The sequence below is a fragment of the Symphalangus syndactylus genome, chromosome 11 (genome assembly GCF_028878055.3).
Source record: "Symphalangus syndactylus isolate Jambi chromosome 11, NHGRI_mSymSyn1-v2.1_pri, whole genome shotgun sequence".
NCBI lineage: Eukaryota > Metazoa > Chordata > Mammalia > Primates > Hylobatidae > Symphalangus > Symphalangus syndactylus.
In genome coordinates this window covers 95,737,829-95,764,924 of record NC_072433.2, presented here as the reverse complement: position 1 = coordinate 95,764,924, position 27,096 = coordinate 95,737,829, and the positions used below count along the sequence as shown (strand labels likewise).

The 27,096-nt window shown below is 37.6% G+C and overlaps 1 protein-coding gene across 10 annotated transcripts in view; it reads right to left on the bottom strand.

Moving 5' to 3' along the window:
- The window catches only part of FER (FER tyrosine kinase), a 463,830-nt gene that overhangs the window by 428,019 nt on the left and 8,715 nt on the right, over positions 1-27,096 (bottom strand). For 7 of the 10 annotated variants that reach the window (XR_010114474.1, XR_010114475.1, XM_063612887.1 and 4 more), the window contains exon 2: positions 15,106-15,251. The exons of 2 other annotated variants lie outside the window; for them this stretch is intronic. The gene's annotated coding sequence lies outside the window, so the exon portion shown is untranslated. Of the gene's footprint in view, positions 1-15,105; positions 15,252-17,275; positions 17,396-27,096 lie in introns of those variants that run through there. One more of the 10 variants, XM_063612886.1, reaches the window with a different exon arrangement.

The window sequence follows — 27,096 nt, the reverse complement described above, 5'->3', positions numbered from 1 at the left end:
ACTATTGGGTACATAATGAAATGAAGGCAGAAATAAAGATGTTCTTTGAAACCAACGAGAACAAAGACACAACATACCAGAATCTCTGGGACACGTTCAAAGCAGTGTGTAGAGGGAAATTTATAGCACTAAATGCCCACAAGAGAAAGCAGGAAAGATCCAAAATTGACACCCTAACATCACAATTAAAAGAACTAGAAAAGCAAGAGCAAACACATTCAAAAGCTAGCAGAAGGCTAGAAATAACTAAAATCAGAGCAGAACTGAAGGAAATAGAGACACAAAAAACCCTTCAAAAAATTAATCCAGGAGCTGGTTTTTTGAAAAGATCAACAAAATTGATGGACCGCTAGCAAGACTAATAAAGAAGAAAAGAGAGAAGAATCAAATAGATGCAATAAAAAACGAAAAAGGGGATATCACCACCGATCCCACAGAAATACAATCTACCATCAGAGAATACTACAAACACCTCTATGCAAATAAACTAGAAAATCTAGAAGAAATGGATAAATTCCTCGACAAATACACCCTCCCAAGACTAAACCAGGAAGAAGTTGAATCTCTGAATAGACCAATAACAGGTTCTGAAATTGTGGCAATAATCAATAGCTTACCAACCAAAAAGAGTCCAGGACCTGATGGATTCACAGCTGAATTCTACCAGAGGTACAAGGAGGAACTGGTACCATTCCTTCTGAAACTATTCCAATCGATAGAAAAAGAGGGAATCCTCACTAACACATTTTACGAAGCCAGCATCGTCCTGATACCAAAACCTGGCAGAGACATAACCAAAAAAGAGAATTTCAGACCAATATCCTTGATGAACATTGATGCAAAAATCCTCAATAAAATACTGGCAAACCGAATCCAGCAGCACATCAAAAAGCTTATCCACCATGATCAAGTGGGCTTCATCCCTGGGATGCAAGGCTGGTTCAACATACGCAAATCAATAAATGTAATCCAGCATATAAACAGAACCAAAAACAAAAACCACATGATTATCTCAATAGATGCAGAAAAGGCCTTTGACAAAATTCAACAACCCTTCATGCTAAAAACTCTCAATAAATTAGGTATTGATGGGACGTATCTCAAAATAATAAGAGCTATCTACGACAAACCCACAGCCAATATCATACTGAATGGGCAAAAACTGGAAGCATTCCCTCTGAAAACTGGCACAAGACAGGGATGCCCTCTCTCACCACTCCTATTCAACATAGTGCTGGAAGTTCTGGCCAGAGCAATCAGGCAGGACAAGGAAATAAAGGGTATTCAATTAGGAAAAGAGGAAGTCAAATTGTCCCTGTTTGCAGATGACATGATTGTATATCTAGAAAACCCCATTGTCTCAGCCCAAAATCTCCTTAAGCTGATTAGCAACTTCAGCAAAGTCTCAGGATACAAAATCAATGTACAAAAATCACAAGCATTCTTGTACACCAATAACAGACAAACAGAGAGCCAAATCATGAGTGAACTCCCATTCACAATTGCTTCAAAGAGAATAAAATACCTAGGAATCCAACTTACAAGGGATGTGAAGGACCTCTTCAAGGAGAACTACAAACCACTGCTCAATGAAATAAAAGAGGATACAAACAAATGGAAGAACATTCCATGCTCATGGGTTGGAAGAATCAATATCGTGAAAATGGCCATACTGCCCAAGGTAATTTATAGATTCAATGCCATCCCCATCAAGCTACCAATGACTTTCTTCACAGAATTGGAAAAAACTACTTTAAAGTTCATATGGAACCAAAAAAGAGCCCGCATCGCCAAGTCAATCCTAAGCCAAAAGAACAAAGCTGGAGGCATCACGCTACCTGACTTTAAACTGTACTACAAGGCTACAGTAACCAAAACAGCATGGTACTGGTACCACAACAGAGACATAGATCAATGGAACAGAACAGAGCCCTCAGAAATGATGCCGCATAGCTACAACTATCTGATCTTTGACAAACCTGACAAAAACAAGAAATGGGGAAAGGATTCCCTATTTAATAAATGGTGCTGGGAAAACTGGCTAGCCATATGTAGAAAGCTGCAACTGGATCCCTTCCTTACAACTTATACAAAAATTAATTCAAGATGGATTCAAGACTTATATGTTAGACCTAAAACCATTAAAATCCTACAAGAAAACCTAGGCAATACCATTCAGGACATAGGCGTGGGCAAGGACTTCATGTCTAAAACACCAAAAGCAATGGCAACAAAAGCCAAAATCGACAAATGGGATCTCATTAAACTAAAGAGCTTCTGCACAGCAAAAGAAACTATCATCAGAGTGAACAGGCAACCTACACAATGGGAGAACATTTTTGCAACCTACTCATCTGACAAAGGGCTAATATCCAGAATCTACAATGAACTCAAACAAATTTACAAGAAAAAAACAAACAACCCCATCAAAAAGTGGGCAGAGGACATGAACAGACACTTCTCAAAAGAAGACATTTATGCAGCCAAAAAACACATGAAGAAATGCTCCTCATCACTGGCCATCAGAGAAATGCAAATCAAAACCACAGTGAGATACCATCTCACACCAGTTAGAATGGCCATCATTAAAAAATCAGGAAACAACAGGTGCTGGAGAGGATGTGGAGAAATAGGAACACTTTTACACTGTTGGTGGGACTGTAAACTAGTTCAACCATTGTGGAAGTCAGCGTGGCGATTCCTCAGGGATCTAGAACTAGAAATACCATTTGACCCAGCCATCCCATTACTGGGTATATACCCAAAGGACTATAAATCATGCTGCTATAAAGACACATGCACACGTATGTTTATTGCGGCACTATTCACAATAGCAAAGAGTTGGAACCAACCCAAATGTCCAACAACGATAGACTGGATTAAGAAAATGTGGCACATATACACCATGGAATACTATGCAGCCATAAAAAATGATGAGTTCGTGTCCTTTGTAGGGACATGGATGAAACTGGAAACCATCATTCTCAGTAAACTATCGCAAGGACAAAAAACCAAACACCGCATGTTCTCACTCATAGGTGGGAATTGAACAATGAGAACTCATGGACACAGGAAGGGGAACATCACGCTCCGGGGACTGTTGTGGGGTGGGGGGAGGGGGGAGGGACAGCATTAGGAGATACACCTAATGCTAAATGACGAGTTAATGGGTGCAGGAAATCAACATGGCACATGGATACATATGTAACAAACCTGCACATTGTGCACATGTACCCTAAAACCCTAAAGTATAATTAAAAAAAAAAAAAAAAAAAAAGAAATATAAGGTGCATGTAAAAAAAAAAAAAAAAAAAAATCGCAGCAACAATATATTCGATTATGTATGCTTACGTGTGTGTATACAGATATATGCTTACGTATGTTTATCTATAAGTGTAATAAATAACAGCAATGGTACAAAGGATGGAGGTGGTAATTAGTATTTTATTATTTTGATCCTACTAAAATCCGGAACAAGGCACGGTTGTCCCGTCACCTCTCCTTCTCAACATCTTACTGGAAGTCCTAGCTAATGCAGTAAGGTAAGAAGGAGACTTTAAAAGTGTACTGATAGGGAAAAATAAAATAAAACTGTGTTTGTTCACAGATGACAAGATTGACTGTGTAGAAAATCTGAAAGAATTGACCCAAAGAACTCCCTGAACTAATAAGCAATTACAGCAACGGCAGGCTTCAAGGCTAATACACAAAAGTCAATTGCTTTCCTACATACCAGCAATGAACAAGTACAATTTGAAAGTAAAAACACAATAACATTTATATTGGTAGCCTCCAAAATGACATACTTACATATAAATCTAACAAAATATGTTCAAGATGAATATGAGAAAAACTTACACACTTTTGATTAAAGAAATCAAAGAACTAAATAAATGAAGAGATATTCCATGTTCATGGACAAAAAGAGTCAATATTGTCAAAATGTCAACTCTTCCCAATTTCATTTATAGATTCAATTTAATCCCAGTCAAAATCTTATCAAGTTATTTTGTGGAGATCAGTAAATAGATTCTAGCAAAAGACCCAGAATAGCCAACACAGCATTAAAGGAAAAGAATAAAGTTGGAAGACTGATACTGCCCAGTTTCAAGACTTACAATAAAGTTACAGTAATCAAGACAAGTGTGGCATGAGCAAAAGAACAGACAAATAGATCAGTAGAACAGAATAGAGAGTACACAAACAGACCAACAAAAATACAGTCAACTGATCTTTGACAAAGAAAGCAATACAACCAAGAAAAGATAGTCTTTTTAACACATGGTGCTAGAACAATTGGACATCCACTTGCAAAAAAAAAAGAGCCTAGACACAGATCTTACACACTTCACAAAAATTAACTCAAAATAAATCATAGGCCAAAATGTAAAATGCAAAAGTAAAACTCCTAGAGGACAACATATGAGAAAATTTAGATTCCCTTGAGTGTGAATATGACTTTTGAGATTTAACACAAAAGGCACAATCCATGAAAGAAAGAATAAGCTGAACTTCATTAAAATTATATTTTCTGCTCTTTGAAACACACTGTCAAGAGAATAAAAAGACAAACCACAAACTGGGAAAATATATTTATAACATATTTCTGATAAAGGACTGTTATCCAAAATATACAAAGAATAATAAGAAAACAACCCAATTTAAAAATGGGCCACAGACCTTAACAGACAACTCATCAAAGAATATACACAGACAGAAAATAAGCATATGAAAAGATGCTCCACATCACATGACTTCTATGCACATTAAAACAACATTGACACATCACTTCACATTTATCAGAACAGCCAAAATCCAGGACACTGTTAACACTAAATGCTGGTGAGGATGTGGAGCAACAGGAACTCTCATTTATTGCTGGTAAGAATGCAAAATGGTATAGCCACTTTGGAAGACAGTTTGGCAGTTTCTTACAAAACTAAACATACTCTTACCATACAAAATGCAATCATATTAACTACGATTAAATTAAATGCCCCATAAGTCCTTGGTATGGAAAGAGTTGAAATTTTATATCTACACAAAAACCTGAACATTGAACATCAATGTTTACAGCAGATTTATTCATAATTGCCAAAACTTGGAAGCAACCAAGATGTCTTTCAGTAGGTGAATAGATGAATTGTGGTAAATACAAACAATGGAATATTATTCAGCACTAAAAAGAACTGAACTATCAAGCCATGAAAAGACAGGGAGAAATTTAAATGCACCTTACTAAATGAAAGAAGTCTATCAGAAAAGGCTATATATGGCACGATCATACCTATATGACATTCCAAAAAAAGCAAAACTATGAAGACAGTTGATATGATTTGGCTCTGTGTCCCCACCCAAATCTCATCTTGTAGCTCCCATAATTCCCACGTGTTGTGGGAGGGACCCTGTGGGAGATGACTGAATCATGGGGGTGGGTCTTTCCCTTGCTATTCTCGTGATAGCGAATGGGTCTCACGAGATCTGATGGTTTTAAAAATGTGAGTTTCTCTACACAAGCTCTCTCGTTGCCTGCTGCCATCCACGTAAGATGTGACTTGCTCCTCCTTGTCTTCTACCATGATTGTGAGGCCTCCCCAGCCATGTGGAACTAAAAGTCCAATAAACCTCTTTCTTTTGTAAAATTCCCAGTTTCAGGTATCTCTTTATCAGCAGTGTGAAAATGGACTCATACAACAGTAAAAAGATAGTGGTTGCCAGGGTTTAGAGGGAAGAGAGGAATGAATAGTTGGAGTACAGAGGATTTTTAGGACAGTGAAACTACCCTCTATGATGCTATAATGGTAGATACATGTCACTGTATATTTTTCCAAACCCATAAAATGTACAACGCCCAGAGTGAACCCTAATGTAAACTATAGTCTTTGGGGGATAATGACATATCAGTGTAGGTACATCAATTGCAAACAAATATACCACTCTGGTGAGAAATATTGATAACAGAGGATACGTAGGGTGTGGAAGTATGTGGGAAATCTCTGTACCTTCCTCCAAATTTTGCTGTTAACTTAAAACTGCTCTAAAAAAATTCTATTACATAAAAATAAAAATAAGAATAAGACCAGCTACAGACTGGGAGCAAATATCTGCAAGCCATATCTGCAAGCCATATATCTGACAAAGAAGTACAATTTATAACTATAAAGATCTTTCCAAATTCACCAGTTAAAAAAAAAACAACAACAATCCCAGGCTGGTCTCCAACTCCTGGCCTCAAGCAATCCTCCCACCTTGGCCTCCCAAAGTGCTGAGATTACAGGCATAGGCCAATATTCCTGGCATGAAGAGGTCAATAAAATGAGATTTTTAAACAATAGTTTCTATAATTTCCTGGATAGTAAGTATAAATCAGGCAGAAACAGCATATTATATAAAAGTGCATGCATGTTATTAGCAACAGTATCTACTTTTCAAAAGTATATTTTTAAAAAGTAAAACTAGTAAAATTCCTACTAAAGTATTGACTAGATGTATTTAAATCTATCTTATTTAATGTTATTTAATTTGGTATTTAGGATTAAGTGACTGCTTACATGTTGAGTTTTCAATTCACCATAAATAGTAATTTAAAACTTTTTTAAAAAACCATTAAAATTGCTGTTTTCTAAAATCAGAAATTTAGTTTACATAAAATAAATCTATAAATACATGGTTTTTAAACAGAAATGGAAGTTATTAAAAAGCAAAATGTAAAACAGATAACTAGTTTCCTCGGAAGGATAATAGGATTCCCACAGTATTTCTTGTGAATATAAGGGTACATGCAAGTATCTGTATAAAATGTCTCCTGTTTTTCAACTTTTGCCTCCACAACTGGCAACTTTTACATTCTCCAAGTACAAAGATGGAAATATTGTTTTTACCTAACATGAAATTTGATTAGTTTTAAATATTTGCTTTTTCGTAATTAGTAATAAACTGCCTAAATTGTAGGGGCAATTTATTTTTTAACAGGATTATGTTTTATGGTTGAAAATACTCATTTATTTCCTTTATTTTAACACTGATATAGAGATTCAACTATACTACTGAAAGTATGCTAATTTATAAAAATCAGAAATATGTGAATAAAAGCTATGTAATAGAAATAGGAAATCCTTCATTCTTCCCCCAACATATATTCTTATTAACTAGAAGGAAATTCAATACAGCTTGAATTTATAATCCTTGAGTAATAAAAACCTATCAAAATTAGTTTATGGTTCAAGTTATATTATCAGAATATGTTTGTATAGTAATAAAGACTATAAAATAATTAAAGTACAAGATGAATTATCATAAGTTATTTCCTACCTTTTACATGCTTCAATACTGACAGTTAGAAGTCACAAACAGAGTGACTGTGTTTGAATAAAATATTAAGCTTCCACAGCAAGATAGAAACAAAGTCACAAAAAGCCACTAAGCATGCAAGTACAAACCAAAAAACTAACTTCACACGAATAAAGTGAGGTCTTTTTTCAGAAGCACTTAAACGCAGAAATGAACAGTCACCAAAGCTTAGCTACCAAAACAGTATCATTCATCACCAATTAATATATGCTGACCTTCACTACCTATGGACATAATATTTAAAACTCCTCCTATGCTTTCTTTATTTGGAAGTGTTGGTTCTAACTCAATTTAATATAAAAGTTACATGCAAGTGAAACAGCACCTGACTGGCCAGCCTATTGGAGCAACATTAACGGATGATGATCTCCCACTGAGAGAAAACAATTAATAAAAACTTTGAAAGTCTATAAACAAATGAATAACATGTTTGCTTTTAAATCAACTATTATATTTTTATTTTTAAACTACATTTGAATCACTGATATTTAAAATTATTTAAGGAGAGCAGAATTATTAACAAAAATGTTTTCTTTAAGGTATTGATATAAATCAACAGGCATTTATTAGGGAATCATGTGAAAGATAATCGTAAGGGATACAAAGATAAATAAAATTTAGATTACTGCCTTCAAACAATTTACAGTGTAGTAAAAATAACTAGACAAGTTCACAGGTAATGAGGATACAATTAATTCATTCAAAATTCATTCATGGTACTAGTACCAAAACAGACATATAGACAAATGGAACAGAACAGGGACCTCAGAAATAACACCACACATCTACAACCAACTTATCCTTGACAAACCTGACAAAAACAAGCAATGGGGAAAGGATCTCCTATTCAATAAATGGTGCTGAGAAAACTGGCTAGCCATACGCAGAAAACTGAAACTGGACCCTTTCCTTACACCTTACACAAAAATTAACTCAGATGGATTAAAGACTTAAATTTAAAACCCAAAACCATAAAAATTCTAGAAGAAAACCTAGACAAAATCATTCAGGACATAGGCATGAGCAAAGGCTTCATGGTGAAAACGCCAAAAGCAGTTGCAACAAAAGCCACAATGGACACATGGGATCTAATTAAACTAAAGAGCTTCTGCACAGTGAAAGAAACTATCGTCAAAGTGAACAGGCAACCTACAAAATGGGAGAAAATTTTTGCAATCTACCCATGTGACAAAGGTCTAATAACCAAAATTTACAAAGAACTAAAACAAATTTACAAGAAAAAAAAACCCCGTCTAAAAGTGGGCAAAGGATATGAACAGACACGTCTCAAAAAAAGACATTTATGTAGCCAACAAACATGAAAAAAAGCTCCACTCATCGTTAAAGAAATGCAAATCAAAACCACAATGAGATAACCTCTCATGCCAATCACAATGGTGATTATTAAAAAGTCAAGAAAAAATAGATGCTGGAGAGGCTGTGAAGAAATAGGAACGCTTTTACACTGTTGATGGGCATGTAAATTAGTTCAACCATTGTGGAAGACAGTACGGCAATTCCTCAAGGATCTAGAACCAGAAATACCATTTGACCCAGCAATCCCATTATTGGGTCTATACCCAAAGGGACATAAATCATTCTACTATAAAGACACACACACACATATGTTTATTGCAGCACTATTTAAAATAGCAGAGTCAGAACCAACCCAAATGCCCATCAATGATAGACTGGATAAAGAAAATGTGGTACATATACACCATGGAAATACTATGCAGCCATAAAAAGGAATGAGATCATATCTTTTGCAGGGACATGGATGAAGCTGCAAGCCATCATCCCCAGCAAACTAACACAGGAACAGAAAACCAAACATCGCATGTTCTCACTCATAACTGGGAGGTGAACAATCAGAACACATGGACACAGGGAGGGGAATAACACATACCAGGGCCTGTTGGGGGGTGAGGAGGTGAGGGGAGGGAACTTAGAGGATGGGTCAATAGGTGCGGCAAACCACCATGGCACACATATACCTATGTAATAAACCTGAATATTCTGCACATGTATACCAGAACTTAAAGTAAAATAAACAAACAAACAAACAAACAAAACCACAATGAGATACCATCTCACACCAGTCAGAATGGTTATTATTAAAAAGTCAAAAACCAACAGATGTTGGTGAGGTTGTGGAGAAAAATTAATGCTTTTACACTGTTGGTAGTAGTGTATATTAGTTCAACCATTGTGGAAGACAGTGTCGCGATTCCTCAAAGACCTAGAGACAGAAATATCATTTGACCCAGCAATCCTATTACTGGGTATATATCCAGTGAAATATAAGTCATTCTATTATAAAGATACATGCATGCGTATGTTCACTGCCACACCATTCACAACAGCAAAGACATGGAATTAACCTAAATGGCCATCAATGATAGAATGGATAAAGAAAATGTGTGCATATACACCATGGAATACTATGCAGCCATAAAAAGGAATGAGATTATGTCCTTTGAAAGGACATGGATGGAGTTGGAAGCCATAATTCTCAGCAAAGTAACGTAGGAACAGAAAACCAAATACCACATGTTCTTACTTATAAGTGGGAGCTGAACAATGAGAACACATGGACACAGGGAGGGGAACAATACCCACTGGGGCCTGCGGGACAGCAGGGGTTTGGGGAAAGGGAGAGCACCAGGAAGAATAGCTAATGGATGCTGGGCTTAATACCTAGGTGACGGGATGACCTGTGCAGTGAACCACCATGGCACATGTTTACCTATATAATAAACCTGCACATCCTGCACATGTACCCCTGAGCTTAAAATACTAAAGAAAAAATTAATAAATAAAAGTAAATATCCTACTTAAAAGTTACCCCTACCTCCTCCTAAAAAAGCTACACTCGTTCCAAATTTCATACACTTCTCAAAGAAAACCTACCAAATCTATGAAACGCAAAAGCAAGGAAAGAAGGTAAAAGAGAACACTCACTGAGTGACAGTTCTACACAAGTACCAGAGAGAGAGGGTATTTAATTAAATCTTTTATGATTGTGCTTAGCTCTGAGTGTCTCTATGTACTTGCTTACACATCGTTTGCATTTTAATCTACTTCTGCCTTGAAAGTATGCATTTCTGAAAGACTAGACTGCTACTGCTTTATAATGTCCAAAGCTACTATTAATAGATACATATCCCTAGATAGAATTCCTGGTTAGAAGGTGAGTATAGGCCATGGAGGGTGGAGGAGGAACTCCTTGAATTTCAATTGCCGACTAGTGCCAGAGGATCAAGCTCAACATACATCTCCCAGTTTTCTTATCTTTAACTTAATGCAACCAAATGTAAAAACCACAGCCAATGTCATGTATGTTTAAAGTTGAAATTATGTTTTGAGGAAAAAAAGCTTGGAAATGACGATGTTATCTCCAGCTATCTCAGGGAATTTAAACAAAAAGGCAAACTGCAAATAAATTTTGGATGAATAGTATTCTAAGAAACCAGGCAATTCCCAGAAGAGATGTTAAGTACATACAAATTTTATCTCTTAAAAGAAAATACAGATAATGAAAAAAAAGCAAGCAGCTGTTTGAAAATAAAAAAGAATAAAGAGGCATAAGAAGCAAATGCAATACATGAAACCTGCTTGAATCCTATAACAACAACAACAAATATATATATATATATATATATATATACACATACACATTTTAGGCATAACAGGGGAGATCTGAATACAAACCACTGCATTAAACACTACTATGGTTTGAATATATGTGTCCCTCCAAAATTCAACTTAACCCCCCAAGGTGACAATATTAAGAGTAGGGGCCCTCAGGAGGTGATTAGGCCATGAATGATCTGCACTCATAGACAGAATTAATGCCCTATAAAAGAGGCTGCAGAGAGCTGCATTCCCCCTTCGCAGTTCCATCCCTCCTGTCATATGAGGTCACCAAAAAGGCACCATCTATGAGGAACAAGCCTTCTCCAGACACTAAACCTGCTGGTGTCTTGATGTTGGACTTCCTAGACCCCCTAACTATGGGAAATAAATTTCTGTTGTTTATAAATTACCCAGTCTCAGGTATTTTGTCATAGCAGCCAAAATGAACAAAAAGACAAATATATTCTTAATGTTATGGTTATTTTCTTATATATGATATTGGTACTGTGATTACGTAGGAAATTATCCATGTTCTCAGGATCTGCATGCTAAAAGTTTTAAGTTATCATGATGTCTTTAATATTGTTTCAAATGATATTTTAACATATTTTTTACATATATAAATATGTGAAGAAAGAAAATGTGGCAAAATGTTAACAGTGAGTCCAGGTAAAAGGTAATATAGGTGTTCATTGTCCTGTATACTCAATTTTGATGTGGCACTGAACATTTTCAATAAATGTTGAAAAGAGAGAAATACAGAAAGCATGAGAGGAGACCAGTTTGAGGCATGATGAGTGAAAGCAGCATTAGCCTCAACAATCATAAAAGCCAGCTACATGATCTTGGGCAGGTCACAGAACCTCTCTAGGTCCCAGCTAAAGGAGAAGGAAGTGGAATAATCTCCAACGCATTTTTCAGTTATAAAATCCTACTACTACTAAAATTCTACTACTACCTCTCGGCTCTAAAACTCAAAAGATAACCATATGCAAAGTGGAAAAAATAGAACTGTTGTAAGGATAAAAATAAAATAGTTAAAACAGATAACCAAATGCCTTTTATAGACAACAGAGACAACTACTAACTCTTTTTTGAGAAAACATTTTAAAAATTCTTCAGAGGGGCCGGGCATGGTGGCTCAAGCCTGTAATCCCAGCACTTTGGGAGGCTGAGGCAGGTGGATCACAAGGTCAGGAGTTCAAGACCAGCTTGGCCAACATGGTGAAACCCTGTCACTACTAAAAATACAAAAATTAGCTGGGCATGGTGGCGGGCGCCTGTAATCCCAGCTACTCAGGAGGATGAGGCAGAGCACTGCTTGAACCCAGGAGGCAGAGGTTGCAGTGAGCCAAGATCACGCCACTGCACTGCTGCCTAGGTGACAGAGTGAGACTCCATCTCAAAAAAAAAAATTTTTTTTCAGAGAAAAAAATGAAAGGTAGGACTACTGATGAATTTAGAAGAAACAAATAATACACAGATTTATTTTAAGGTTTATTCCATTTCACTTTGTACCTGAAATATCAATCCTAAGAAGTTGAATATAAATATCCTCTGATGAAGCTGTAAAACCAAAAAGATAATAAATGAACCTCCTAGGAATTTAGACAAGCTAGATGCTTTCAAGTGAGGTTAGTATGACATACATCTAAGGGTGAGATGTTTGAAAATCTCCAAATAGGCCAGGCACTGTAGCTCACAGATGTAGTCCCAACACTTTGGGAGGCTGAGGTAGGAGCATGGCTTGTGCTCAGGAGAAGAGCCTGGGCAACATAACAAAACTCTGTCTCCGTCTCCAGGCTGCAATGAGCTGTGATTGTGCAACTGCACTCCAGCCTGGGCAATACAGCAAGACTCTGTCCCATAAAGAAAGAAAAAAGGAAATCTTTGAAATAAATAACAATAAAATTACATATTAGAACTTTGAATTAACAGTCTGGGAAGATTTCGGACTGGCCAAAACTCTTAAAAGAATTATCTCTTTTAAAAGAACGCAAGGGAGAGTAGACTTAAAACTCAGTATAAAAGCATAGACCAATTATTTTCACTTCCAGAAAGACTCTGAAGTCAGATAAAATTCAACTTATAATTAATTAAAAATTATACAAGGCCAGGCGCAGTGGCTCATGCCTGTAACCCCAGCACTTTGGGAAGCCAAGGTGGGAGGATCACCTGAGGCCAGGAGTTCGAGACCAGCCTGACCAACATGGAGAAACCTCATCTCTACTAAAAATACAAAATTAGCCGGGCGTGGTGGCACATGCCTGTAATCCCAGCTACTCGGGAGGCTGAGGCAGGCGAATAGCTTGAACTCAAGAGGTGGACGTTGTGGTGAACTGAGATTGTGCCATTGCACTCCAACCTGGGCAACAAGAGCGAAACTCCGTCTCGAAAAATAATAATAATAATAATAATCAGTGGGAAAAAAAGCAAAATAAAGTATTAACTAGTATATATTACAAATTTGCCAGATGCTTTATTTCTAGCACTAACGTTATTTCTAGCACTATAGCTAATTGCCTTTTGCTAAAATAAGCAATCCATCAGTTAACAAGAAAGATAGTTTTCTAAAAGGTTTCTGTACATGATACCAGCTTCTAATCAGCTGCTCAAAAACCAAAATTCTTGAAGTCATCCTTGAGTATGTTCTCTCCCTCTCTTTCCACGCCCAAACAATATACAAGTCCTATGAGTTCTGTTTAAAAAAAAAAAAAACGAAAATGCATCTCAAATTCATCCATCTCTCCCTTATTGCTACAACCATCATGCAGGCCATCACTATCTCACCTCAGCTCCTAAAAGCCAGCTTTCACTTTCCTTTCAACCAGTCCATGTCTCACACAGCAGTTAAAACGATATAAAATGCAAACCTCGGGCCAAACCCTTCAAAGCCCTAAATATTTCTATAATCTCTTCCTACTCAAATCTGCCTCTTTCACTATGTCAGCCACACTGGTATTTTTTGGTCCCTCAAATTCACCAAGCTCCTTCCTCATTCAGGGTCTCTGCACACAGTATTCCTTCTAATAAGAATGCTCTTCCAATCAAAAACAACTCCCTTCCCCTGCCCCAACACTCTTTAAATAGCTCCTTCTCATGTAATAGGTCTCATCTTAAATATCAACCCCTCAGAGGAGCCTTATATGACCCTATCTAAAGTAGATTCCACCTCCTCATCTCCAAATTATCTGTTTTTTTTTGCTTTCCTTAAAAAGTTGTATTATAAGGCCGGGCGCAGTGGCTCACGCCTGTAATCCCAGCACTTTAGGAGGCCGAGGCAGAAAGATCATCTGAGGTCAGGAGTTTGAGACAAGACTGGCCAAACCCCGTCTCTACTAAAAAAAATACAAAAACTAGCCAGGAGCGGTGGTGAGCACCTGTAATTCCAGCTACTTGGGAGGCTGAGGCAAGAGAATTGCTTGAACCCAGTAGGCGGAGGTTGCAGTGAGCCGAGATCGTGCCACTGCACTCCAGCCTGGGAGACAGAGCCAGACTCCGTCGCAAAAAAAAAAAAAAAAAATTCTATTATAATTCATAATTGTTTTGTCAATTTATTTTTAACCTGTCCCCTCCCCCAGAATATAAGGATGGAAATAAGGATGGAACATCCAGCGTATTCATCATTACATCCTCAGAGGCAGCACACTGTATGATACTTAGAAGAATATCAATGTACCTCAAATGAATTAATCAAATAGTCAATGAATATATGATTATATTAGACAATGAGATTAATAATGCTATTAACGGAAATACAGAAATCAGAACAAAGTGCAAGTATTTGAGAAGAAAAATATGATATGTTCAGTTTGGTGCCAAATGGTTGAAAATATAGGACTGGTGGGCATACAGGTTGAGGAAGAGATACAGATTGGGATTCTGCTAATTATAAGTGTTAGTTGAGAAAAATAATTATGTCACAAATGAGGTAAAATCATTGGGATAGATGACAAGCAAAAAAAAACAAACACAAATATAAAACGGTAATAGGCTACATAGACAGTAGAATAATCTAACATAAACAATACTACAAAACCAAGACAAGTCACAATTTCAGAGACCCAAAATAAAAAATGGTTTAGTAACTTACTAAGAAAAATAAAGTAATCCTACCTTACTACTGTTCATTGCTGGTCATGCCTTAGCTAAAGTAGCGTGTCCATGATGAGGTGTCACACATTAGGGACGAAGAAGATACTTGAGAAAACGTGCAGTGAAGTCTAGTGAAAATGGTCATAGGTCTAGCCAAAAAACATGAGCTGCAAGAAGAAATTCAAGGAGTCAGAACTGTTCACTACAGAGAAAGAGATAAAAATGTACACTTTCAGTATAGTTGGCTATTCCTGGAAATTAACTGTGACAGCTTATGACAATCGCTACATTAAAAATAAGAATGCTACACTTACCTAACTTATCTATCCATTGCTTACTCCCTCCCCTATCCTTCTCTAACTTTCCAAAAAGAGTAATGTATTGTTACCTTCTCCTTCAACCTATTCCCTCAGTTTTCAAGAGGTAATTCATGTTTTTCTCCATGTTTACATCATAAAACTAACTTCAAGTTTCAAACACACCAGGCACAGTGGCTCACACTTGTAATCCCAACACTGTGGGAGGCCAAAGCAGGAGGGTGGCCTGAGTACAGGAGTTCGAGGCCAGCCTGGGCAACATAGTGAAACCTAGTCTCTACAAGTTTAAAAATTAGTCAGGCACCGTGGCACACACCTGTAGTCTCAGCTATTTGGGAAGATGAGGTGGGAAGACTGCTTGAGCCCAGGAGGTTGAGGCTGCAGTGAGCCATGATCATGCCACTGCACTTCAGCTTGGATGACAGAGCAAGACTTTGTCTCAAAAACCGAAAAAGTCTGAAAGGCCATCAGAAGAAGCCAGTGATTATGCTTGTTAAAATATTATTACAGCCTAAAGTAGTAATTAAGTACGTAAGAAAAACTTTTTCAAAGGCTGGGGAAGGTTTGGGAAGGATTCCCCCAGCAAACACATACTTTCTCCACCTCATATGTTTTATTTATTTATCTGATTGTTTGTTTGTTTGTTTGAGATGGAGTCTCACTCTGTCACCCAGGCTGGAGTGCTCTAGCATGATCTCGACTCACTCAGCCTCCACCTCCTGGGTTCAAGGGATTCTCGTGCCTCAGCCTCCTGAGTATCTGGGATTACAGTCATGCACCACCACGCCCAGCTGATTTTTGCATTTTTAGTACAGACAGGGTTTCACCATGTTGGTCACGCTGGTCTCGAATTCCTGACCTCAGGTGATCCACCCACCTCGGCCTCCCAAAATGCTGGGATTACAGGCATGGGCCACTGCGCCTGGCCTCTGCCTCATATGCTTTAGTATGCCAAAGTATGATCCTTGAATTGGCTGTTCTCCCTTCAGTCCTTGAAAACTGTGAACTCTTCTGAGAGGTTTTCTTGGTCACTCTCTGCTTTATCACTAATGTCAATATATGTAGTTTATAGCCCTGTTACAACATCTCACTTTTTGCCTGTGCCATACTATTTTTAATCCCAACTTCCTGGTTTATCATAAGCTCTCCTCTTCTTCCAAGCTCTTCTTTTTTTGTTTGCCTACTCTGTTTCCCATCATTTCCCCTATTGCCTTGACTTTCACATCAGTCAGATGACATTCCATAAATGTTACCAACAAGATTATTCCTTTGCTTCTGGTCAGGAAACAGACCAAACACAGTATGTCAGGCATATTCTCCATGTCTACTTTTTTAATCTTTTAACCATTTCCAAAGGGTGCCTTCGCCCCTAGGGAAGCATTTTATTCCCTTCTAGATATAGCAAAGCTCCTAAAGCTAGAACTGGTTGGAAATCTAATCTATGCGTAATTAAAGTGTGAATACATTTCTCTTCTTCCATAAACTGTGACATGATTGAGACAAGAATTTCTATCTTAACACAGTCAGCCACTTGCACAGTACCTGGAACACAGTAGCCATCAAACAAGTGACTACCAAATGAATGAAATTCCAAAATGAATCATGGTTTCCTCTGATTTGTACACTTTGGTGTCAAGTAAGGCTTAAACAAGAGTTGTTATATAAAACGATAAAATTCATGACAAAATTATTTTTAAATATAAAATTTTAATGATGGCCAGATGAGGTGGCTCATGCCAGTAATGTCAGCACTTTGGGAGGCCAAGGCAGGAGGATGCTTGAGTCCAGGAGTTCCAAACCCTCCTGGACAACATAGTGAGAGCCCGTCTCTACAAAAAAAAATACATAAATTAGCCAGGCGTGGTGGCATGTACCTGTAGTCCCTGCTACTTGAAAGGCTAAGGTAGGAGGATCACCTGAGCCCAGGAATTTGAGGCTGCAGTGAACAATGATCGTGCCACTGCACTCCAGCCTAGGCAATAGAGTGAGACCCTGCTTCAAAAAAAAAAAGAAAAAATTCAGTCATGACTTCACTTTTGACTGCTTTCAACACATCATCTTTAATTAAATCCCCAGGGTATACTTCAGTAAACAGTATTACTCATACGGCTTTCTGAGGAACAAAACACATTATATATGTATCCAATTCCACTCCAAAGACAAACCCAAAAATTACTGGATCATCCAATTAATATGAAAAATGTTTAAACTCTCTTCTCTATCAGCAAAGATAGTTGCATTATCTAGAATTCCCTGTTCTGGTCTCTCACTTTGCTATGGAAATGGTTATTTCCACAGACCTAAGTTCAAGAAAGACAACTATTCAACTGAGATTCCATGCCCAATATTGAGCAATGTCAAGTATCTTGCTCAGGAAAGCTAGTCAACTGTAGTCCTAGCTACTCAGGAGGCTGAGGCAGAAGGATCACTTGAGCCTAGGAGGTCAAGGCTGCAATGAGCTGTGATCACATCACTGTACTCAAGCCTGGGTAAGAGAGTAATACCCTGTCAAAAAAAAAAAGAAAAGAGAAAAGAAAGCAAGCTAGTCAAAGGACCCATGTATTGTGTCTCAATCTCTAACTCAGTCTTTTCTATAATTTTTATTTTTCAATGAAACAAAAAGCATTTTTCTTTGATATTGAAAAGATTTGGTTAAAAGTAACAACTTCTTTTGGTGGCATCTCTAAATGGAACTTTTTAAAATTCAAACTACTATAAACTTATGAATCAAAAAAATTATATTCCTTGTGTTACTTCAAAGGTATTATCATGCTTACCAGACTCAGCAAAGGTTTCCATACATAACAGCTGAAAATGCATAATGACTGCTTTCTAATGCACCTTAATGTTCCCGACGAACTTCCTCAATTACACATACTTTCATCTCTAACTCACATTCATAGCCAAAAAATAGGTCCTATTCCCTGAATTTATCTTCACAAATGGGACTAGGGTGATGCAAAAGAAATACCCGGGGCGCAAAATTTAAGGAGATACTCTCAGGATCATGCAAGTGCCACCCTGCAGTTGCATGACCCTAAAAGTGATTATGTCTCATATTTTGTGTCCTAGGCAACTCTCTTGCCTTACCCTAGTCCTGGCTCTACTTCTCTTTCCCATCTCTACTCTCCCCACTTCTCTAATAAATATCCCCTTAGTTTTTCAAAATCCAATTCTGATAAACTATTTAAACAATGAATTTACGTATAATTTTACAACCATTTAAAATTATGTTTTCACGGCCAGGTGCACTGGCTCATGCCTGTAATCCCAGCACTTTGGGAGGTTAGGGCGGGTGGATCACCTGAGGTCGGGAGTTCAAGACCAGCCTGACCAACGTGGAGAAACCCCATCTCTACCAAAAATACAAAACCAGCCAGGCATGGTGGCGCATGCCTGTAATCCCATCTACTTGGGAGGCTGAGGCAGGAGAATCGCTTGAACATGGGAGGTAGAGGCTGCGGTGAGCCAAGATGGTGCCATTGCACTGCAGCCTGGGCAACAAAAGTGAAACTTCGTCTCAAAAAAAATAAATAAATAATAAAATTAAATTAAAAAATAAAATAAAATTGTTTTCAAAGAAAATTTCTTGTTCATGATATGTGGTAGGTAAAAAATAAATGAAGTAGTTATATCTATATACAGTAAGTTTCTATTTTTTTTAAATGATTGTGAGTTGCATGTGCATGTAAGTAATAGACCTGTGTTGTTTTTTACTCTGAAGCATCTATCTCCCCTTCTGTTGGTAGCAGCATCTTAATTTTCTTTTCCCAAACTATCCTTCTCTTATTATCAATCCACGTGGTTTGGGTGGCATTGATCACCAGTACTCTAAGGTTTCTGGGGTAGGAACATAACCCAGGTCTGGGAAATCAGCATATTCCTTCTCGCAAGCAGTAGTTCAGGAATAGGTATGTTACCCAAATTGGATAGATAATACTGAATCCCAACATTTTTGCAGAAGCTAATCAGGAAGGAAAGTTATCTTTCAGCCAAGCTTGCTAAACTGAAAGATGATGGTAAGTTCCTACTAGACAATCAAACAACCCAAATAAAGAACCAAGAGAAAAGAAACGGAGAAATGTCTGAAAGTATTTTGCCCCTAAATATGAGTTCAGATGTAAACAGATATAGCTGCTGGAATTCAGAATTACTGTTGGGAAACAATTCACTGCATTTCTCATGTTCCTGCACAGAATCTTCTGACCAAAATGTACTACAAATGGATATTTGCGTAACAGACAGCCTTGGAAGCTAGAGATAGTATCTCCCTAAAGATAGAAAACTCCAAAGAGCTTTGGAGAAATTAAGCCTTCTCCTTCCCCTCCCTGGAAACATTTACTTATATTCTAGGGTAAGAAACCTAAAGATACCTTCTCCCTCTCCTCTGGAAGCTTTGTGCTTAATGAGTAATCTCTCTCTCGCTCTGCAGGGGAGGATGGCAGATGTGCCAACACCCTATACAAGTTTGGAGTCTCCTTATTTCAAGGCTCCTCTCCTGTGATGTAAATCTGCTGCATGTGTAGGTAAACATTTGGCCCTAATCACATTGCTTTGTCACAGAGATGGGGCAGGGAGAACCAGCACTAAGCTATTTCTCTGGCCACTGCTTTTGCTGTAATAAATCCTCTGAGTCTCTGACCCAGGGCTCTTCTATTAATGTGTGTATATAAAAGTATGGCAAGGTAACTTGCTTGTTTGCAAACGGTATTCTCAGTCCCTTCAGAGTTCCAGAGTTAATGGTTACATGAGGCAATGACACATTTTTTTCTTATTTATTAATTGGTTCAACAAATATTTGCTGAAAGCCTACTATGCTATCTGTGTGCCACGAGTTTTCCTATACAACAGGTAAAAATTCTTGCCCTCATGGAGATTACATTCTAGAGAGAGGAAACAAACAAAATACAAAATAAGTAAGTAAGTAAAATACACAGTGTTAGGTAGTAATAAACACTATTTTTTAAAGCAGAAAAAGGTAAGTATGAAGTAGGTAGAAGATTTCAAATTTATGTTGAGTGATTGAAGACTTTACAGATAAAGTGACATTTACCAAAGACCTGAAGGAGATAAGAAAGTTAGTCACATGGTTAGCTGAAGGAACCACTATCCGGAAGAAGTGCATTCTAAGCAGAGAGAACAGAAAGTATAAAATATCTGAGGAAAAACAAGGAGGCCTGTGTGCAGTGAATGGTGGAGAAAATAGTAAAAAGATCCTGCATGAGGGAGGGAGAACAGAACCACAAAACCATGGCCCATTTTAAACTACAGTTCAGAGAAGAACTAGTTCAGAGAAAGATCCTGCATGAAGGAAGGAAAGCAGGACCATGAAACTATAGCTCATTTTAAGGACTTGAGCTTTGATGTGGGAAACCCCTGAAAGATTCTGAGCAAGAAGAGACATGATCTCTTATGTCTAAAAAGGATAACACAGGCTATTTATGTAGAGCAACAGTAGTAGTGGGGAGACTTTTTAAGGAATCATGTAAAAGGAGAAAAAGGATGTTGCTGAACCAGGATGATAGAAGTAGGGGTGGTGAGAGCAAGTCAGATTATAGGTATTTCTTTGAAGAAAACAGAGTATGCTGAAAGACTAAGTTGAGGAACTAAAGAAAAAGAATCAAGGATAACTTTGCTCACACTGGGGTCAGGGCAAAAACAAAGATGGAGCTGCCATTTACAAAGATGGGAAGGACTAAATTGTTAAATAGGTGTCTGCCACTGGCATCCAAAACTAGCCTAACAAATATAAAAATTTATGCCACAAAGCAGGCAGATTGCCTGAGGTAAGGAGTTCGAGACCAGCCTGACCAACATGGTAAAACCCTGTCTCTATTAAAAATACAAAAAAAAATTAGCCAGGTGTGGAGGCACACACCTGTAGTCCCAGCTACTTGGGAGGCTGAGGCAGGAGAATCACTTGAACCTGGGAGGCCAAGGTTGCAGTGAGCTGAGATCATGCCACTGCACTCCAGCCTGGGTGGCAATGTGAGACTCTGTCTTAAAAAAATAATAATAATAATAATTATACTAGAAATAAGGTAATACAAGTTACACTTCCAAAATGTGGGACTGAGTCAATAATAGAAAGTGAAGGAAACTTGGTAACCCTCTACTGTAGAGTAAGAAGTCAGCAATCCTTAATAAGCAAAATAGCTGGTAAATTGCTGTTCTCATAAATCAGACAAGTACATCTTGTTTTATTGCACTTCGACTTTCTGCACTTTACAAATATTCCCTTTTTTACAAATTGAAGGTCTATTATAATCCTGCGCTGAGCAACTCTATTGGCACCGTTTTTCCAAAGCATGTACACATTTCACATCTCTGTGTTATATCTGGTGATTCTTACAATATTTCAAACTTTTTCATTATTATTACATTTTTTATGGTCATCTGTGATCAGTGATCTTTCATATTACTATCTTAATTGTTTTGGGGCACCAAGAACCACACTCATATACGACAGTGAACTTAACTGATAAGTGTTATGTGTGTCTTGACTGCTCTACTGACCAGCCATTCTCTACTCCCTCTCCTTCTTCTTGGACTTCCCTGTTCCATGAGACACAACAATTTGATATCAGGCCAATTAATAACCCTTCAAAGGCCTCTAAGTGTTCAAATAAAAGGAATAGTTGCACATCCCTCATTTTAAATTAAAAGCTAAATTAAGCTTAGTGAGGAAGGCATGTTGAAAGCCAAAATAGGCCAGGCGTGGTGGCTCACGCCTGTAATCCCAGCACTTTGGGAGGCCGAGGTGGGTGGATCACAAGGTCAGGGATTCGAGACCAGCCTGACAAACATGGTGAAACCCCGTCTCTACTAAAAATACAAAAATTAGCTGGCGTGGTGGCAGGCACCTGTAATCCCAGCTACTCAGGAGGCTGAGGCAGGAGAATTGCTTGAACCCAGGAGGTGGAGGTTGGAGGTTGCAGTGAGCCAAGATCGTGCCACTGCACTCCAGCCTGGGCAACAGAGCGAGACTCCATCTCAAAAAAAAAAAAAAAAGAAAAGAAAAGAAAAGAAAGCCAAATAAGCTGAACCTCTTGAACCAAATACCCACACTGTAAAAGCAAAGGAAAAGTTATTGAAGAAAATTAAAAGTGCTCTTCCAGTGAACACACAAATGACAAGAAAGCAAAACAGCCTTATTGCTGACACAAAGAAAGTTTTAGTAGTCTAGCTAGATCAAACCAGCCACAAAATTCCCTTAAGCCAAGGCCTAACGCAGAACAAGGCCTTAACTCTCTTCAATTCTATGAAGTCTAGGTGAGGTGAGAAAGCTTCAGAAGACAACTCTGAAACTAGCAGAGATTGATTCAGGAGGTTGAAGGAAAGAGGCTATCTCAACACAAAAGTGCAAGGTGAAGCAGCAAGTGGTGATGTACAAGTTGCAGCAAGTTATCCAAAACTCTAGCCAAGATCACGGATGAATTTGGCTACACTAAACAACAGATTTTCAGTGTAGATGAAACAGCCTTATATAGGAAGAAAATGTCATCTGGGACTTTCATAGCTACAGAAAAAAAGTTAATGCATGACTTCAAAGCTTCAAAGGACAGACTGACTCTTGTTATGGGCTAATGCAGCTGGTGACTTTAAGTTGAACCCAATGCTCATTGCCCATTCTAAATATCACAGAGTCCATAAGAATGATACTAAATCTACTCTGCTTGTGCTATAGGAATGAAAACACAAAGCCTGTATAACAGCACATCTGTTTACAGCACGGTTTACCGAATATTTTAAGCCCATTGTTCAGACCTACTGCTCAGGAAAAAAAAAAAAAAAAAAGATTGCTTTCAAAATATTATTGATCACTAACAATGCACCTGGTAACCCAAAAACTCTGATGGAGATGTACAAGAGTAATGTTGTTTTTGTGATTGCTAACGCAACATCCATTCTGCCATACTGGCTAAGCAAAAATCTTATTCTACTGCCAGGGCAAAAAATCCTTGTCATATCTATCCAGTGAAATATACCTGTATTATGGATGAGATATCTGTGTGGGCTGTTTCCCCTTTTTCTCTCTTCCAGTTGCTATAGTTTGAATGTGTGCTCTCCATAATTCACGTATTGAAAACTTCCCCAGGGTCATTGTATTGGAAGGTGTGGCCTTTTGGAAGGTGTTTAGGTCTCAAACCTAAACCTAAACCATGATGGTAGAGTCCTCATGAATGGATTAATGCTGGTACAAAAAGAGCTTGCAGGAATGTGTTCTCTTCTCTTCTCTTCTGCCATGTGAGGACACACAGTTCATCCCTCTCTTGCCCTTCAGCTTTCTGCCATGTGAGGACACAGCAAGAAGGCCCTCATGAGATGTCTACACCTTGACTTTGAAATTTCCAGCCTCTAGAACTGTGAGAGAATAAATTTCTATTATTTTTAAATTACCCAGTCTGTGGTATTCTGTTATAGAAGCACAAAATGGACTAAGACAGAAATTGGTACCAGAGAAGTGGCATGTTGCTATAACAAATACCTAAAAATGTGGAAGCAGCTCTGGAATTGGGTAATGGCTAGAAGCTAGAACAGTTCTGAAGATGAATGCTAGAAAAAGCCTGTGTCGCCATGAACAGAATATTGGTAGAAATATGAACAATAAAGGCTATTCTGATGAGCTCTCAGACAGAAATGAGAACAAAGTATTGGAAACTGGGGGAAAGGCCATCCTTGTTATAAAGTGATTAAGCACTTGCCTGAATTATGTCCATGTCCAGGACTTTACAGCAGGCAGAACTTAAGAGTGATGAAGTAGGATATCAATTAAGGGTTTTTGTTGTCCACATGCTATTTTCCTTCTATCACTGAATACTGGCCTTACTACAATTAATTATACTGGTCAACTGCAAGTTGCTAGACCCTGAGACAGTCTGTTCAAACAGAACTAAAGAAATTATCCAGAGATCCTAGCCTTAAGGCTAGATGCAGTACTTAAACAAATCTCTTAGTTGTCTTCTTTTGTTGAGGGACAGGTGGTAAATGCATCGAAAGTTATAAGCAAAAAATTTACACAATGATAGGTGAGGGCATTTTTTTCAAGGGCATGTATACAAGGGAGGACATGTATGCACGCTAGAGGACTATAGTAAATGCATTTTGCTCACCTAGCATCTACTCCCTCTTTCCAGGGTCACAGTATCTTCTCCTTTCTCCAGTGATTCTAACCATTGCGATTCTCAGGCCAAAGGGTTTAGACATAGCTGACCACACTTCCTATTCCTAGTTCCAGTAGTTAGCACCTAATCCAGATATGGCCTATCATCATACACCATCCCTGTGACAACGGGATCAGGGATGGGGAAATGATTGGAATCATTCAACAAGACACAATCCTGGAACTTTTGCTAGAACTAAGGAAAACGGAACTCTTTATGTTTGGCTTCCTGAACCCAACTGAAAGAAATGTCACAGAACTCCACATGGAGAAGGCCTATCTGAGAGTTTATCTGTACCTAAAGAGAATATACTTTTAGTTTCAGTGCCCTAAGTATGAGCAGAGTTTTGGTCTCATGCAACTGAAGAATCGTGAAAATTCTAGTATTATCACCCTTAGTTTGAACTTGAAAAATCCCAAAGTTATAAGAATTAAATTATTTGTCTAAATTCATACAGCTATTACTAGGAGCACAGATTCAACTCTAGGTAGGTTTGCTCTTTTCACCACACCATACTCTCTCTCAGGAAAACAGTCTGAAACCTCTCTATGCTTTATAATTATCTGTACCCATAAGCTAAATCCTCACATGGGGTGTGTATACTAGTAACATCTGTAGAAAGACCGAAAATGGAAGAATCACATGCCTTCCTGCTTTCTGTCCCATTCCTGCAACAGCTTGCCTCTTGTCTAGCATAGAACATTTCTACATCATTTTTATAATGTACATTGAAGGCCATGCCTATCTCTTCACCATCTTCATCCTCTTTCAAAATCCATGACATTACTGTATATAATAGCAAGTATCTCCAAGCTAAGACATTTAGATCTTAGAATGCCAATTTCAGACACAGGGTAAACCAGACTCCACAATACAGAAAAGAAATCAGAAACTTAAAACAGGCAACCACCAAAGTCTAGCTCCTATATTTGTTATCATTAATTGTGAAATAATCACCAAAGCAAACCCCTATTATCCCAGAAGTTAGGACACTGTTGTTTATGCTAACAATTTAAGATATTTGTCAGAACTATATTAACTTCTAGAAAGTAGTAGCTGTTAATAAACAAATTCCTTTCAAATATTATTGTTGAGGGTGGGACAGAAGGGATGGAGGACAGGACTCATGTACGTTAAGATTCCTGACATTTTCAAGAAGTCTGTCTAAAGACCATGAGAATTTTTGACAGAGCTGGAACACTCAATGAAAATGTTCCACAAATTAACTTTTTTTTTTACCTCTAAGGCATGGAGGATTGATGTGCATCAAGATCGAAGACTCACTGAATTCAACATTCCATTGTTAAACTTATTCAAAAATGTCTGTTTTCTAGCTAAGATCCACCACCTTCTCAGGCCTCTTTATTCTCTCTCCACTTCTAGCAGCTGGCTTTCTTTTTCAGGAAACTTTTTTACAAAGAGACATTTTATAACTTCATAGAAGTTATAGTATAGGACAATCTCAAACAGAACAAAGCCAAAGCAAGATATAGACACAAGACTGTTAGCCAGGAGCATGAATATCTTAGGGTCTTGCTTCTAATAAGAGGAAGTAATCTCAGCAAAACTGCAAATATTTCAACACAGACCTTTAGAGTCACTCCCAAATAGCTGAAACTTCTATTAAATCCAGGACTATTAATAGTTTACTATATTTAGACTTTTACCATTTACATTTATTTCAGGTTTAGAGTATGAAACACCCAAGTTCAAAACCCAGTATCATTTTATAACTGGGTCTCCTTGGATAAATGATACGAACTAAAATTGTTTCCAGATCACAAAAAGAACATGCAAGCCATCAAATTCATAAATTCAAAAGAAATGTACAAAAGTGCATCGCACTTTTAGCAGGCACTAAAGAAATGTTAGTGCCCCCACCATTATATCTGAAGCCATGTAATTTACTAAAAGTCTTAAGACTTATATTGACAGAAACTGTCTCTACCTCGGAGGTTAAAATGTTGACGAGGAGAGAAAAAAGAACTATACAAAAACAAAACAAAAAATGTGTGTGTGTGTGTAGGAGAAAGAAATTGGCTTCTTCCTTTGTAAAAAGTTTCTATTGTATATAAATCTACATAAAGATTCTTATACATCATCCCCAACATAAATGCTTGTAAATAATTGAAATACTGATCTATCATTAATTAATTACATAGTATATTAATAAGTTATATTGACCTATAATTACATATTACCATTGTGTGTTATCATTAATAATTATCTGAAACAACTACATTGTTTAGTTCCCCTTAATTACTCTACTATAGCAAATTTATTAAATATATTAAAAGTAAACAGGCATCACAAAGTAATGGTACTTAGCCAAATACATAAATCTGGAGTAGATTCAGAATGGACAGGAAATGCGATAGTGACTGGATTTTCCATATTACAAAGTCCATCACACACTTCTATACCGAAACAAAGAAAAAAGGTGATACCTGAAAATGTTTCCTTTGCTCCTAGTAAAGCAAAGTTTGTAAAACCTTAATGAAAATTTAAATAATGGTTAACCTATATAAGAA